General features: G+C 43.1%; 1 protein-coding gene across 1 annotated transcript in view; it reads left to right on the top strand.

Moving 5' to 3' along the window:
- The first annotated feature begins 9,563 nt into the window (after window positions 1-9,563).
- The window catches only part of LOC121278747 (TPR and ankyrin repeat-containing protein 1-like), a 147,942-nt gene continuing 141,685 nt past the window's right edge, over window positions 9,564-15,820 (top strand). Inside the window, exons 1-2 of the mRNA XM_041189136.1 lie at window positions 9,564-9,707; window positions 12,505-12,832. The gene's annotated coding sequence lies outside the window, so the exon portion shown is untranslated. The remainder of the gene's footprint in view (window positions 9,708-12,504; window positions 12,833-15,820) is intronic.

Here is a 15,820-nt window from a genome sequence, read left to right on the forward strand (position 1 = left end):
TGGCCTATAATTTCTATGCTTCCCAGAATCACTTACTCTCTCTTCTAATTTTGTCTGTGCATCTCCCCCTGCTGAACCCTCTCTCAGAATCCCATTCCCCTGCCAAGTTAGTTTAAACCCTCCCCAACAGCACTAGCAAACCTCCCCACAAGGGACTAAATGTAATATTTCCAAGTTTGCTGACGAAACAAAATGTGATGGAAATGTCAGTGGTGAGGAGGATGTTAAGAGGCTTCAAGGCAATTTAGACAGAGGCGGATGCAGTATAATGTAGATACGTGTGAAGTTATCCACTTCAGTAGGAAAAAGAGAATGGCAGAATATTTAAATGGTAGATTGGAAAACGTCAATGTACAAAGGGACCTGGGTGTCCTTGTACACCAATCACTGAAAGCAAGCATGCAGGTTCATCAAGCAATTAAGAAGTCAAATGGCATGGTCACCCTCATTGCGAGAAAACTTGACTACAGGAGCAAGGGTGTCTTACTACTGCTATACAGAGCCTTGGTGAGACCACACCTGGAATATTGTGTGCAGTTTTTGTCTCTTTACCTAAGAAAGGATATACTTGCCATAAAGAGAGTGCAGCGAAGGTTAACCAGACTAATTCCTGGGATGATATGATTGTCAGATGAGAGATTGGGCTAACTAGACCTGTATTCACTGGAGTTTAGAAAAATGAGACAGGATTTTATTGAAATGTATAAATTTCTGACAGGGCTAGACAGATTGGATGCAGGGATGATATTTCCTGTGGCTGGGCGGTCTAGAACAAGGGGTCACAGTGTCAGGATACGGGGTGGGCCATTTAGGACTGAGGTGAGGAGAAACCTCTTCACTCAGAAGGTGGTGAACCTGTAGAATGCCCCACCACAGAAGGCTGTGGAGGCCAAGTCATTGAATATACTTAAGAAGAAAATAGATACATTTCTGGACTCTAAAGGCATCAAGGGGAATGGGGAGAGAGCGGGAGTATGGCATTGAGATTGAGGGTCAGCCACAATCATAGTGAATGGCTGAGCAGACTTGAAAGACCGAATGACCTGCTCCTGCTCCTATTTTCTGTTTCTCTACACCATTTGCCTTCCTAGTTGCTTGCTGTACCTGGATGCTAACTTTCTGCAACTTGCTGTACCAGAATACCCAAGTCACTCTGAACATGAACAATAACAAGTTTCACACCTTTTTTAAAAAAAAAATCCGCTTTTCTATTCATATCGTCAAAACAAATAACCTCACATTTCCCCATGTTATACTCCATCTGCCACCTTGTTGCCCACTCAGTTAACGTGTCCATATCTCTTTGCAGCCTCTTTGTGTCCTCCTCACAGCTTACATTCCCACTTAGCTTTGTATCATCTGCAAACTTAGACGAAGAGACAGCGAGTAATGTATTTAAGTCATTATTATAGGTTGTAAATGGCTGAGACCCCACCACTGAACCTTGCGGCAGTCCATTAGTTATAACCTGCCAACTTGAAAATGCCCTGTTTATCCCTACTCTTTCCTTCCAATCCATTGACCAATTCTCTATCTGTCCTTGTATATTACCCTCAACTCCATGAGCCCTTGTGTTTTAACCTTTTGTGTGACGCCTTATTGAATGCCTTTTGGAAATCTGAATATATTATATCCACTGATTTTCCTTTAACTTCATCCTCAAAATATTCTTTAAAAATTCAATAAACACAATTTGCCTTTCAGAAAACAAGTTGACTTTGTCTAATCATACTGTGATTTTCTAGTGCATTGTGATCTCTCTTATAATAATAGATTCCAGCATTTTCTTGACGACTGATGTCAGGCTAATTATTCTGCAGTTCTCTATTTTTTCTCTCCCTCCTTTTGTGAATAGCAGTGTTACATCTGCTAACTTCCAATCTGCTAGGACTGTACCTAGAATCTACGGAAGTTTGGAAAATCATAACCAGCACCTGCACTATCTCTGTCGTGGTTTCTTTTAGAACTCCAGGGCATAGACCAAAAGGTTCTGAGAATTGTTCAAATTTTAGTCCCTTATGTTTCTCCAGTATGTTTTCTCTGCTGATTTTAATTACCTAAAGTTCCTCACTCTTCTTACCCTATGTTACTTTCTATTTCTGGTATGTACACTGTATCTTCTGCTGTGAAGGCAGGCACAGAATGCCTTCAATGCCTTTGCCATTTCCTTATTCCCCATGATAACTTCTCTTCTCTCTGTCTCTAAGCTATTGCTCCTTTTTATGTACTTTTAAAAGCTTTAACAATCTGTTTTTATATTCTTTTATCAACTTTTTGGTGGCCCTTCACTGGTATCTAAAATACCGTAGGCTAGCCAGTATTCTTTTCAACATTATAAATCTCCTCTTTTAATCTATCACTATCCTTAACCTCCTTAGTAAGCCACAAATGGATGTTACTTGCTGGCCTTTATATCTGGAGATCTAGGATACATACCCAGAGTACTGTAAGAAATTATGGTGACCAGACCTTAGGATATATTAATTTTAGAGGGAGTGCAATGCAGATTTACTAGAATACTGGACTTCAAGGGTCAAGCAACAAGGAGCGATTAAACAAACTAGTGTTGTAATACCTGGAATTGAAGGTTAAGGGATGATTTGATCAAAATTTTCCAGATATTGGAGAAACAGGGTAGACTGGGAGAAACTATTTCCCCTCTCACTAGGGGGCATAATCAAAAAATTAAGAGCCAGACCTTTCAGGAGTGAAACTGGAAAAAAAACACACAAAAAGGATGATAGAAATTTGGAACTCTTTTTCGTAAAAGGCAATTGCTGCCAGGCCAATTGTTAATTTCAAAATTGAGATTGATGGAATTTGTCAGTCTAAGTTATGACAGGAGATGAGACACAAAGGTGGGTATATGGCATTAGATTGCAGATCAGCCATGTTCTCATTGAATGGCAGAACACACGATGACCCACTCACTCTTTCAGAAAGGTCATGGACTAGAACTGTTAACACTTGCTTCTTTCTCCACAGATGCTGTCAGAGTTGCTGAGTAATTCCAATCTTTTCTGTGTTTAGTTCAGATTTTCAGTATCTGCAAATTGGTATGCTGGCAGAAGGGAAGGACAGTGTGGGTCAGAATGGGGTTAATGGGAGAGGATATGAGCTGCCAGTTGTTTGCTTCTGAGCTATAAAATTGCATATTAAGTACAGAAAACTGAAAATATGAACTTTCTGTGCATTTTTGACTTTAAAATGTGCAATTGACATAGAAATAAAATTTTTGAATAATAAACTTTTAAACTTATTCAGAATTGAGTACTCTTAATTTGAATTATTTAGTGATTGAAGTTATTTGGCAATAAATGACACTTTTGTTGATTAATTTGTTATGTATGTTTGTATGTTTTCTTTAACTTAAGACCGACTTTGACATATAAGGAGCAGACCATTATGATGTTGTGCAGTTCAGTGGCAGATCTTGTTGTATTCAATGTATCTTTAGATGTCTCGATGAGACCTTGAGAATTGTATGTTTAAACATGAACCATTTATTGTTAATCTTTAAATAATTACAGATCCTAGGTTACTGTCATTCATGGTGCTGTTTCTCCATCCAGGCTGGTTCCAGAGTGTTCTCTCTAGCCTGTTCGCTCAGTCTATTACTATGCGACTCTATACATCATACCGTGGGTATTTTCCAGTCCCGTGTTAACTCTGTTAGGAAATAGAGGTAGTTAAAGTAAGTTATATTTGTATTTGTGGCTTTTAGGAATAAGTTTTAGCTTTAATGTTTAAGTTTGATTTGTATTTTTGTTTCTGTGTATCAAGAAAATGTCAAATTGAGTTTTAGTTTCGCTTTAAAAGGTGCCTGCATTTCTAATGAGAGTTCTACAATTGTTGCATCTAAATTAAATGAACATGAGTAGAGAAACTGGGCTGTTGCCAAGTAACAGGGGTCCAGAGAGGCAGGACCCTCTCACAGACACACACATAACAAACTAGAAACAGCAGTTTGATTTTGAAGCTGTTTGAGTTCTGTTGGTTTTGAAGACAGCTGCCAGGGGAGACTGGAGTAAAGGGGACAGATACCAAGTCCCAAGCTAAAGAAAAGACCCCAAAATCCAGGGGAATAGAACAGGAGAAAGTCCCAAGCAGACCTTCTAATCAAAGGAAGGGCAGGAACCTGGAAAAGATCCTGTTAAGTGAAGAGGGGCAGAGAGAAAGGTGCCAAGCTTCAGATTTCAAGAGACAAAACCTGCAGAAAGCAGATTTAAAGCAAAAACAGCTTTTAAGAGGCCAGAAGGCCCAAAGACACAATTGAAGATCTGTTAGTCTTTGCTATGGGCATGTGAAGCCATGGTACTATTGACAGCCAAGTCATTGAGAGAGAGTGCGTGGAAGACAGCTTGAATGCATGTGGTGACCTCTAGGGGAGAAGAACATTGGAAGGAGAGTTTGAAACCCTGGAGGTGAATCCTTGCGGAAGAGAGAAAGCATTGGTTTTGGAAAAGATTGCAAAGCAAGTTCTTGGAGAGTGGAGATTGGAAACCCTTGTGTGAAAGATGGAGTTCAGTGAGACTGGTTGGCTCACAGTGTGACAATTGTCAGGGGGAGGGGTGGTAGTTAAGGAGAGACCCATGGCATCTGGCTGAAGTGGCATCTGTCACTTGGTTTCAGAGTGTGGTGTGTCTGACCACAGGGTTGCCTATTGGTTTACATGGACCGTGAACATTAGAGTATAAGACAATTTTTCTAACTTGCGTTATTCTTGTGAATCTGTATATATCTGTTAAGGTCTAGTTATGGGTGAAGGAGTATTGTAATATAATTCATCCTTGTTTCAATGCAAGAAGTATAACAGGCAAGGCAGATGAGCTTAGAGCTTGGATTAGTACTTGGGACTATGATGTTATTGCTATTACAGAGACTTGGTTGAAGGATGGACAGGATTGACAGATGAACATTCCAGGATTTAGATGTTTCAGGCAGGATAGAGAGGGATGTAGAAGAGGTGGGGGAAATTGCACTGCTGGTTAAGGGGAATATCACAGCTGTACGACAGGAAGACAACTATTTGGGCTCATGCAGCGAGGAAATATGGGTAGAGCTCCGGAATAGGAAGGGTGCAGTCACAATGTTGGGGGTTTACTATAGGCCTCCCAATTGCCGGCGGGAGATTGAGGAACATTTAGGTAGGCAGATTTTGGAAAGATGTAAGAGCAATAGGGTTGTTGTGGTGGGTGATTTTAACTTTCCCTATATTGGCTGGGAATCACTTAGTGCTAGGGATTTGGATGGTGCAGAATTTGTAAGGTGTGTCCAGGAGGGCTTCCTGAGACAATATGTAGATAGTCCAACCAGGGAAGGGGCAATACCGGACCTGGTATTAGGGAACGAACGTGGCCAGGTGGTCGAAGTTTCAGTAGGAGAGCATGTCGGGAAAAGTGACCATAATTCAGTAAGTTTCAAGGTACTGGTGGATAAGGAAAACAGGAGTCCTCGGGTTAAGGTGCTTAATTGGGGGAAGGCTAATTATAACAATATTAGGCAGGAACTGAGGAATCTAAACTGGAGGCGGATGTCTGAGGGCAAATCAACAACTGTGGGGGGCTTTCAAACGGCAGTTGATAAGAATTCAGGATCGGCATGTTCCTGCTAGGATGAAGGATAAGTATGGCAAGTTTCAGGAACCTTGGATAGCGAAGGATATTGTGAGATTAGTCAAAAAGAAAAGGGAAGCATTCTTAAGGGCTAGAAGGCTGGGAACAGATGAAGCCCGTGGGGAATACAAAGAAAGTCGGAAGAAACTTAAGCATGGAGTCAGGAGGGCTAAAAGGGGTCATGAGAAGTCACTGGCAACCAGGATTAAGGAAAATCCCAAGGCCTTTTATACATATGTAAAGGGCAAGAGGGTGGCCAGGGAAAGGGTGGGCCCACTCAGGGACAGAGGTGGGAATGTGTGTGTGGAGCCAGAAGAAATGGGAAAGATACTGAATGAATGCTTCTCATCAGTATTCACCAAAGAGAAGGACTTAGCGGTCGATTTGTCTAGGATGCTGCCTAGTCCGGAGGTTATTAGCTATGAGGAGAGGTTGGAGAAACTCGGATTGTTCTCACTACAGTGATGGAGATTGAGGGGCGACTTGATAAAAGTTTACAAAATTATGAGTGGCATGGACAGAGTAGATAGTCAGAAGCTTTTTCCCAGGGTGGAAGAGTCAATTACTAGAGGACATAGATTTAAGGTGAGAGGAGAAAACTATAAGAGTGATGTGCGGGGCACGTTTTTTACGCAGAGGGTAGTGAGTGTCTGGAATTTGTGCCAGAGGAGGTGGTGGAAGCAGGTTAGATAGTGGTGTTTAAGAGGCAGCTTGACAAATACATGTATATTTTGGGAATAGAGGGATACGGACCCCGGAAGTGCAAAATGTTTTAGTTGACAGGCAATATGATCGGTACAGGCTTGGAGGGCCGAAGGGCCTGTTCCTGTGTTGTACTTTTCTTTGTTCTTTGTTCTTGTTAAATAAATGTTTTATTCTTTTCTTAAAAGTTCATTGGCTGACTCCGGTAACTCTCTGTTCAGTGGCTACTCTCCACGTGTGTAAACAAATAAATTAAAAGTTAGGACCTATCAAGCTGGGTTCCACTCTGGGATCAGACTTGTCCAGGGGTAACCTCAGCTGGGATCATAGTAACCCTTGCTGTGCCAAGCACCATTTCATTACAATGGCATGCAGGTACATCATACGACAGATCCTTCCAGCTTTGGGAGCATTTGATTGTTACATTACATTTTGTTAGCTGTGTTCTGTGAGTGTTTATTATGGCACTACATGTTGTAGAAAGTCCAAATGCAGTTATTTACTGCCATATACTGTGATTCCAGCTGTCACTTACCATTCCTGCGGGCCAGCTCTTCTAAACTGCCAGCATGTACTACATTTTCAGGCCTTTCCTGTTTTGCACATTTCGGCTTCAGTATTTTTTTATTTTTATTTTGTTCATGGGATGTGAGCATCACTGACGAGGCCAGCATATATTGCCCATCCCAAGAAGGTGGTGGTGAGCCACCTTCTCGAACTACTGCAATCCATGTCATTTAGGTACACCCACAGTGATGTTATGAGGGTAGTTCCTCAATTTTGACCCAGTGACAGTGAAGAAAAGACGATGTAGTTCCAAGTCAGAAAAGTGAGTGACTTGGAGGGGAACCTGCAAATGAAGCTGTTCCCATGCATCTTATGCCTTTGTTCTTCTAGGTGGTAGAGTTTGCCTGTTTGGAAGATGCTGTTGCAGGAGCCTTTGGCGAGTTGCTGCAGTGCATCTTGTAGATGGTATTACACTGCTGCCTCTGTGTGCTGGTGGTGGAGGTAGTCAGTGTTTTAGGTGATGTATGGAATGTTAATCAAACATGTTTCATTGCCCTGGGTGGTGTCAAGCTTCTTGAGTCTTGTTGGAGCTGCACTTGTGCAAGCAAGAGGTGAGTTTTCCATTACACACCTTGTAGATGGTGGAGAGGTTTTGGGTAGTCGGAAGGTGAGTAACTCCCACAGAATTCCGAGCTTTTGTTGTCACAGTATTTATACGTCAGGTCCAGTTCCGTTTCTGGACAAAAGTAACCCCCAGGAAGTTGATGGCAGGGATTCAGCCTTGGTAATGCTGCTGAAAGTTGTGGGGAGATGATTGGGTTCTCTCTTGTTGGAGATGGTCATTGCCTGGCACTTGAGTGGCACAAAAGTCACTTGCTACTTAACAACCCAAGCCTGAATGTTGTCCAGGTCTTGCTGCATGTGGGCACAGACTGCTTCAGTATCTGAGGCATTTTGAGTGATGCTGAACACTATGCAATCATCAGCGAACAACCCCACTTAAGACTCCTGGCCTTATGTTGGTTGGAGAGTCATTGATGAAGCAGCTGAAAATGGTTGGTCCTAAGATGCTACCATGAGGAACTCCTGCAGTAATGTCCTGGGGCTGAACTGATTTGTCTCCAACAACTCCAGCTGCCTTCCTTTGTGTTAGGTATGACTCCAACCAGTGGACACTTTTCCCCTTGATTTAATTTTGCTTAGTGTCCTTGATGCGACAGTCAGTCGAATGTTGCCCCCATGTCAAGGGCACTCGCCTTCACCTTACCTCTGGAATTCAGCTTTTTTTAATCTATGTTTGACCAAGGCTGTGCTGAGATCAGGAGCTGAGTGGCTCTGGTGGATCTCAAACTGAACCATTACCATTACTGAAACCCCCACTATCAACATTCTGGGAGTTACTATTGCTCAGAAACTGAACTAGAGCAGTCATAAAAATACAGTGGCTATGAGAGTAGGTCAAAGGCTAAGAGTATAATTTTAAAATGAAGCAAGGGTACTATTAAAGCAACAAGAGTAGGAAGGTTTAACTTTTCAGTGAAAGGCACATGGATAATTTCTAAAGATGTAATTGCATGCATGTAAGATAAATACATTCCCTAAACCAGCAAGCTCAGACTCAACTCTAAATTGATCAGCAAACAACTTAGAAGTGACATAGTGAGAAAGAGTTAAAATGGTAAATGGCCAATATTTATCCTTCAGTCAACACCATTTAAAAATCTGATTATCTGGTCATTATCTTATTGCTATTTGTTGTACGTACATTGGCTGATGGGTTTCCTACATTACAAAAGTAATTGCACTTCAAAAATGCTTCATTGGTGTAAAGTACTTTGCAAAGTCCTATGGTTGTAAACAGTACTATATAAATGCAACTTTTTTCAACAAATCTTGCATGCAGAAAGGTGAAAGAGCATAGGGACGAATGTAAGAAATTGCCAAAACATATTAAAAGCTGATAAAAGAGGCAGGAAGAGACCTAAAAGAAAAACCTCACCAGGTCTGACAGCATATTTTTACTTCTCTTTAGTTCTGAAGAAGAGTTGGACGGACTTGAAAACGTTAACTCTCTCTTTTTCTCTGCTGTGATATCTTTGATGAACGGACCACAGAAGACTCAGGTACAGGTTATGACCATTTATTTGAGCAATTGCAAGGAGGGCGCCATCTCAGTACAGCTTGAGACAGTACTCTGCTGAGCTACAATTGTTCACCGTATTTATACATTATTGGTCACATACAAGAACATCCTCCAGATTCTGATCTTGTCAAAATATAGGTTTACATTAAACAGACAAGTCTCTGGTACAAAGGTACATGCATCATCTGACCGTACTTTCACCCAGGCAGAGACCTGCCTTCCTATCTAAACTGGGACCATCTGTCCTTCCCCTATCTGTTGAAGAGCACACTTACTCTATGTTATTGCCATGCTCTGACTCCAGTCTAACTCCCAGGACCTTGCTGGTGATTGCAAACCCTGAGGGTGTACAAAGTTTGAGAGTGTATAAAGTTCATCTGGTTTAACTGTTTAATTGTTGATATACTGATTTGCAATGGCCTGCCTATAGATTCTAATTTAAGTAATTCATTCCCTTATAATGAATTCTCCCTTACCATAAATTCCCATTTACTTTCTTCCCCCTAACACTCTCCACAGATGCTGTCAGACCTGCTGAGTTTTTCCAGCAATTTTTGTTTTTGTTTCAGATTTCCAGCATCCACAGTATTTTGCTTTTATAAAGGAAAAACCTAACAGCTGAGACTGAGCATGAGTAAAACTAAATTATTTCAATGCCACATGAGCAAGATGGCATTCTGAGAAGAAATGAAAATCATGAAAATGCAAATGGTTTTGAAACTGAGAACGAGCACAAAATGGTAAATGAATGATTATTTCCTCCAAATATTCAGTGGGGATGACACAAGTAACATAGTCTCCTTAAACAAAGAGACTCCAATTAAATTGGTGACTGCGATAGAAATTAGGTGCAGGTATGCAATAGGCTATCGGGCTCAAAACAGATATATTCCTGGGATAGATGGCATTTATCCCAAGAGTTCTGAAATAGACTCAGTAAGAGGTTTGTGAAGCACTGATAATCATTATTAGAGATCATTGGACATTCAGGAGGCATCAGAAGATTGGGAATAATCTAATGTGCCAATATTCAACAAGGGTGAGAAAACAGGTGCACACAAGTAAAGACTCTTTTGTTGTAAAATAATGGAATTGATGATCAGGAATGAAATTATATAGAATATACAGAGCAGAAACAGGCCATTTGGTCCAATAGACCCCTCCGGTGTTTAAGCCTTATGTGAGCCTCCTCCCACCTTGCTTCATTTCACCCTATCAACATCTATTTCCTTCTCCGTCAGGAGCAGACCAACCCTACACCCCCACCCCAGTTGCAATGTAGTTTTTTTTAAAATCTAGTTTTCCCTTAAATGTGTTTGAGGATTTCAGGATTATACAGCAAGGAACTTATGCCACAGTGTTGGAGTTATGAATCGCTAGAGAAGTTAGAAATATCCTTGAAGGCAGATAAGGTCTGTAGAACTGTCAAGCTATCTAGTTACTTAAAGTGCCATCCCTTTAAAAATTGGAAAAAACAAATGCCTGCCTGTGTCTGTGAGAGTTGAAAAACTCAAGCTGTCAAGTTATTTAAATTGCCAGCCCTCTCAAATTTGAAAAACAAATTTGTCTTCCTGCAACTGTTTGTTTTTCACACCAAAGCATATAACTTCACATTTATCCACGTTATTCTGCATCTGCCATGTGTTTACCCACACACACAACTTGTCTAAATCGCCCTGAAGCCTCCTTGCATCCTTCTCACAATTCACAACCCTGCCCAGTTTTGTATCATCAGCAAACTAGGGGCCATAAGAGCCCATGAGGGTGGATGAGGGCATGGAGGGCATGAGGAGCTATTGGGGATGGGTGTGGGACATGAGTTGGCAAGTATGGGCATGGGGAGTGAGTGAGGATGAGGGCTAGAAGGCCTAATGTTTAAAAACAACTGAGACAAAGTCCCAGAGAACTGAGGTGGGCCTTCTAAAAGGCCTGCTTTGGTACTCGGCTGCCTGTGTGGCTGCCTTCGATCTGAGTCCCGAGTGACGGACCTGGCTCTGTCCTGCCATTCGGGTCACTTTTTCCCGAAATGGGTGTGGCAAGCTGGGAAATTTATGGAAACGCCTGCTACCCCATTTGGGAGCGAAAGCCCTGGCCACTGAGTGCGATACCTCCTGGCTCATTAGTAAATCCACTACTATATTAAATGAAACTGGGAGTAGAACTTGGGGAAACTGGTTCAAACTTGAGAATGCTACTGTTAAGGCAAATAATCAGGGAAGTTCTCCTTCCTACAATGTCGAAGAGTCCAAATAGAGTAGTGGAGACAAAGACAATAGAATAATTTGAGAAAAAATTGAATGACACAAAGTTGGGACACTGGAATCTCCCTGGAAACTGGATCAAATCGGCCAAATGATCATCCTCATCCATAATTAACATGTAATGGTTAATGTTTATGTACACTATCCCAAGATAATTAATGTCCCTATTATAACTACTGTTTTTGTATTTCTCTGTAATTTCCTTGTAAATGTGCTCCTCTATATCTTTCCCATTATTTGGTGGCCTATAGAATACACGCAGTAGTGTAAGGCTACCTCAGTAGTCTAACCAAAGTTCTGTCCTTGATCCCTATAGGTCATCTTCTTTGCCTAGCACTATAATATTTTCTTTAATCAAAACTGCCACCCCACCCCTTTTCTTTCCTTCCTTATCTTTCCTGAAAACCTAGAATATTTAGCACCCAGTCCTGCACTTTTTTGGGCCAGGTCTCCATTATTGTCACAACGTCATATTCCGACGTGACTGTCTGCACCCACCGCTCACCAACCATATTTACCACACTCCATATGTTCACATTCATGCTTTTTTCTTTCCTAGCTCCCTAAAATCTGTCTATCAGACCTCATCCCTCTTTCAACCTATGCCATTGATATGAATGTCAGCCATGATTGCTGGCTGTTCACCCACCTCCCTCAAAATGTTCTGCAGCCACTCAGTAACATCCTTGACCTTGGTAACAGAAATGCAAAATACCATCTTGGATTCACATCTGCGGATGCAGAAACGACCGTCTATCTGCTCCCCTAACTATTGATTTCGCCATTATTAGTGCTTTCTGAACCTTCCTGCTGCGTGCCACCACTACCACCCTGCCGCTCCCCCCCACTGCCACCCAACCCCTGGACAGCGGAAGCAGCCATGGTGCTATGGACTTGGGTCTGGTTGCACCTCCCCCAGAAGAATTGTCAGTCTCACCAGTATCCAGAACTGAATACTGGATGGACAATGAGATACACTCAGTAGACTCCTGTACCCCTTGTCTGGTCCTCCTTGACTGCCTGGCAGCCAGCCATTCCCCTTCCACCTGCATACCCTTAAGCTGCTGGGTGAAAACATCCAGAAATGTGCTATGCATGAAACTCTCAACCTTGTTGCACCATAATGACATCAGCTGCTGCTCGCACTCTGAAAGCCAGAGCTCAGCCTGCTCCATATGAATTTTTCTATTCTTCCTACCAAAATGAATCACCTTACATTTCACTCGATCACATACTTCCTCTCCAACTCACTTAATTTATCTATATCCCTTTGCAGACTCTTTGGGCGGAAGTTTCCCATCCTGCCTGCGGCAAGTTTCGTGGTGGGAGTGGAGGATCTAGCGGGAGCCAAAAAATCTGAATTCTGCCAGCACGGAAACAGTTTGCAATTCTCCCAATGATGGGTCAGGGATTCCACAGGATAGTGGCGTGAACAGCATTTGCGTTTATTACCATCTCATGAATGCCCATTAAGTTTTCTGCTCTCCGGAATCACGTGCTGCCTTCCAATCCTGCATCACGCTATTGGGAAATCATGCCGGTCTGAATCATGTTTGAAAAAGTGGCGTTCAGCCCTCAGACCTCACTTCACTCTCAACTTCAAGGTGAGTGCAACATTCATGGCCTACCTGCCACAGCGTTGCACCGGTCTCATTGTGCTGCCAGTGGAATGCCACGTTGTTGGGGTTGTAGGTTTGGTCTCCTCCTGGTGGATGCTTTAGTAATCCAGAAGGACATCACTGTGCAGTGGTACTCAAGCAGGGCTGAAAATTCAGGCAGAGACCAGTATTGCAACCGGGGTTGGTCTGCTCGTGATGGGTGCCTCCATTGTCCTGAAGGACAGCACTGTGCAGCAGTACTTGGGCAAAGTTGAACATTCAGATAGAGACCAGCATTTTGACGGAGGGGGCTTGGGGGTGGCAGAGGTGTGGGGGAAGGATAACAGACACATGGGGCAAAGGCATTGCAAGAGATTGCGGGGGAGGAGGAACAATGGATGGCAGAGGGGAGACCAAGAGGTGGGAAGCTGGACCCCGACGAGGGAAGCAGAAATGCAGATACACAAGAGAGTGGATGGGATGCCACATGTATGAATGGGAAGGGATGCGTGCACACTCTGAAATAGGAAAGGGTGTGTGTATGTTAATGTGGCACAAGAGGGATGGATCGCACTGAGACTCATGAAGTGGGGGGTGGGAAGGGAGACGGTGTAGTGTTCAGTCATGAGGACAATGTGGAACTCATTGAAAGTCAAGTCTTGGTCTGGGGCCAGCAGGTCGGGTGAGAGAACAGAGACACTTCTTGGACTCACCGTCAGGAGTCAGAGGTTAGAGACAGTCCTGGGGCTTTGTAGACCTCACAGTCAAGAGTGAGAGAGTTGAGACAGTCACAGGGTGCAGCAGGTCATGCTCCAGGCCTATGCCTGGCACATATGTTGTACTCCTGCACCAGGGCAGGGCAAGGGCTGTGTGCTTATTGGGATAATGCACAGCTTGGTTTACAGGATGTTTTCACAGTCCGTGTCCATTGGCTTGTCTCTGTACTGGGGGGGCTGCAGATGGGATGGTAAAGGTTATGGGAGGCATCTGCAGCCTGTATTTGGGAAAAACATAATAAAGGGGGGTTATGTGAAGCTTTCTGTAGGTGACCATGCACAGCCTTAAGATGGATAGGGATGAGGTCCACATGGGGCTTGGGCACGTCATCAGTGATGAGCTCGGAGTGGAGGGTAAGAATGTTGATCACAATAACAATGGGATCTAGTATTACTGGGGAAGGCTGGGAATAACAGGAGGGAGCTCTACCTTCATGTCGTGAGGCTCCAGGTAAATATCTGAGATGCGGACAGTGAGAGAGCGTGGAAGTTGATCTCGAAGTAATAGCAGAGAACCACCATCTTGCACTCTAATGGTGCAGTTTTAACTCGAAAATAGAAGCGAATCTGCACAGGGATAGGGGTATTCCAAGGCCATGTGGGAGGAGCACATTGCTGGACTAAGGGGCCCTTTCAGGGGGCGCCCTCTAACTTGTTGGTGCCACAAGTTTAAAATTGAGTCAGAGCTGAAAGAAAGGAGGAAGACCTTCTTAAGAAGCTAGCCATTGGAACCCATGCCTTTTGCCACACTGTAACAGCAAAATGTAGGAGTCATTGACTTAACATCATAGTCACTGCATTTCAACATTAAAACACAGGAATGTGAAATTTGGTAATGCAGGCAACCGTTAAGGAGGCACAGGTGTTGAATATATGGCATCCCATCAATGCAAGACTTTGATTTGCTTTCCAGAATTGGCATTCATAATGGGCCAAAGAGCATCCAGTCATTAATCTTGAGCAACCTATTGTTAATCAGGATGCCAGATCTGAGATTGGAACACTGAGCTAGGTCAGGTCGCACATCGTCATTCAAACCTTCTCCAACCTGTGTAGGATTCAGTTGTTAAGTCTCAGGAATGGCATCTTGGTGATCTGGATGTATCTGTTAGCACCTCATACAAGGCTGTATCAGCGACAAGACTAATAGGGCAGAAGCCACTATCGACCATGACGATTGCTATTGGTTCAAGATTGTGAACTTCACTATGTTCACCAATTACTCATTAATCTGTTCAGTCTATCATTTCAAAGAGAAGGCTAAAACAATTATGGATCTAGGGCTGAATGCTTCCTTTATGAGGATTATAATAGAATGGAGGAGAAGGGAGAGGCAACGCTGAGCGCAGCTTCAGGAGGTGGCCCCATCTGAGATCCAGGGTGCAGGGCAGCCAGGATAAGATCATGAGGATCAGGGGATAGACCCAGACCATGGAGGTGACTTGCTAGGCCAAGGGTGTGCCGAAGAAGGCTCTCCTATTTGCAGATGAGTGAGAGACAATGCCACGCTCATCTGTGCTTGTCCCGAGCTCTAGTGGATCACATCTGCCACATTCATCATGAGGAACTAATACCCCGTGGAGTGGTTGGCTATCCCCTGCCAGTGGCCTTGAAGGTGACATATGCCACTTGGATTCAATCCTGTCAGGTAATGGCGGGGCAGACAAATCAGTTCCCAGCCGGTGACTTGGAGAAATACTCGCCTGTGCATAATGAATGAGCTTCCAAGCTTGGAATCGGGAGTGATTTCCTGTCGTTCCAACCAGGGGAAACATGCCACGGAACTCGCCACCATGGCACTTAGCTTCAGAAATTGAAAATTCTGCCCTTTGTGTTCTCCTCACTTTCCTGTCTAGTTTGGTATAGTCAACAAGCTTTTACTAAATTGAGAGGAGATTTGATAGGTGTACAAGATTATGACACGTTTAGATAAAGGTGGACAAAGAAAAGATGTTCCTATTAACTGATCATACAAGGACTTGGGAGCACATATTTAAGGAGGAGAGTTGTTAGGAAGAATTTTTTTAAAAACTCAGCCTATGAGGTTGGTAAGAGTGGAGATGATCAATGGTTTCAAAAGTAAATCTGCTTGCAGGATTAAGGTGGTGGAGCTGGGAAATGGAATTGACTGGATTGCTCTACAGAGTTCTGACATGTACTTGATGGGTTGAACTTCCTTCTCCTGTGCCATAATGTCTCTGACTCCATGACAATACAC

Source organism: Carcharodon carcharias, chromosome 6, assembly GCF_017639515.1.
Source record: "Carcharodon carcharias isolate sCarCar2 chromosome 6, sCarCar2.pri, whole genome shotgun sequence".
In the NCBI taxonomy this organism is placed as follows: domain Eukaryota; kingdom Metazoa; phylum Chordata; class Chondrichthyes; order Lamniformes; family Lamnidae; genus Carcharodon; species Carcharodon carcharias.